Source organism: Fragaria vesca, linkage group LG3 (genome assembly GCF_000184155.1).
Source record: "Fragaria vesca subsp. vesca linkage group LG3, FraVesHawaii_1.0, whole genome shotgun sequence".
Taxonomy (NCBI): Eukaryota; Viridiplantae; Streptophyta; class Magnoliopsida; order Rosales; family Rosaceae; genus Fragaria; species Fragaria vesca.
In genome coordinates, this window is record NC_020493.1 from 20,920,266 (window position 1) to 20,920,927 (window position 662).

Here is a 662-nt window from a genome sequence, read left to right on the forward strand (position 1 = left end):
GAGAGAGAGAGAGAGACGTGTGACTGTATTTTGACGAAATAGTGTATATGTTGGAGCAATGTCTGGTTGGATAAATTTAATAACACCTTTTCAGCTAGATTAGAAATCCAGGTCTCATAGGAAACGAGAAATCTGCCCAGACATTATCCATACATCCAAACACACTTTCCAAGCAGATTGGTAACAATTAATCAAATCCACCTTCTATCTCCGGGTAAACAAACGCAGCCTGTGTGTTTATGCAGTCGCAGTTAATAGCTGTGCAGCTAACATACACCTTCATATTTAAGAAAAAGAAAATTGCCAACGTAAAAAGAAAGAAAGAAAAGTATGAGGGGGCCAGGTGTATTGTATTTGGATTTCCATGATGTTTTAAAGACTTTTGTGGATTTCAAAAGTTTAGAGGTATTCAATTAAGATTTATAACAATAAATTAAAAATCTATAAAAGTCTGTAGGTATTCAATTAGGATTTATAATTCAAAATTTTAAATTCATTAAAGTATGAAGGTATTATATAAACACACGAATTGTTAAAGATTTATTAAATTATGGATTTGCACAGATTGTTTAGTGTAAATTGTAAATAAAACAATCCAACCCTATTTTTGTGGATTTACAATTTTCTTCTTTTTATTTTTTATTTGTTATCTCTCTCTCTCT